Genomic DNA, 549 nt, shown 5'->3' with positions numbered 1-549 from the left:
GCGTGAGATTGGGCGTGAGCTTGAGCGTGGGCGTGGGCTTGGGCTTGGGCGTGGGCTTGAGCTTGGGCGTGGATGTGGGCTTGGGCATGGACGTGGGCTTGGGCATGGGTGGAGCGTGAGCTTAGGCGTGGGTGGGGCGTGGATTTAATTGCAATTTAATTGCGTACCACGCAATATGTAAAACAAATTTAATATAGATTTATTAATAAGCGGGGATAGCTCAGTTGGGAGAGCGTCAGACTGAAGATCTGAAGGTCAGGTGTTCGATCCACCTTCACCGCAAAGTTTTTTTTCTTTGCCTTTTACTTTATAATTAATGAAACAGAACTTACAAAATTGGAATTGAAAATGGGAAAATACCCAACATTCTGATTATCTCCAATGTGAACTCAAGTTTCTAATATGAGCTAAGAAGGTAATCTTAATCTAGGATGAACTTGCTAAATCTATATTCTTGTTTTTGTGATTGCATTAATCGACTATAACATCTTTTATTATACATATCTATGTAACAACAACACATGTACAAAGTCTTCTGGTTTTGGCAAA

The 549-nt window shown here is 41.0% G+C and overlaps 1 non-coding gene across 1 annotated transcript; it reads left to right on the top strand.

Moving 5' to 3' along the window:
• Window positions 1–209: 209 nt before the first annotated feature.
• TRNAF-GAA lies at window positions 210–282 on the top strand. The gene has a single exon. It is a non-coding gene; the product is annotated as a tRNA-Phe (tRNA).
• Window positions 283–549: the final 267 nt, after the last annotated feature.

Source organism: Impatiens glandulifera, chromosome 2, assembly GCF_907164915.1.
Source record: "Impatiens glandulifera chromosome 2, dImpGla2.1, whole genome shotgun sequence".
NCBI lineage: Eukaryota > Viridiplantae > Streptophyta > Magnoliopsida > Ericales > Balsaminaceae > Impatiens > Impatiens glandulifera.
The sequence above is the reverse complement of the archived record's forward strand: the minus strand, read 5'-3'. Positions and strand labels throughout refer to the sequence as shown.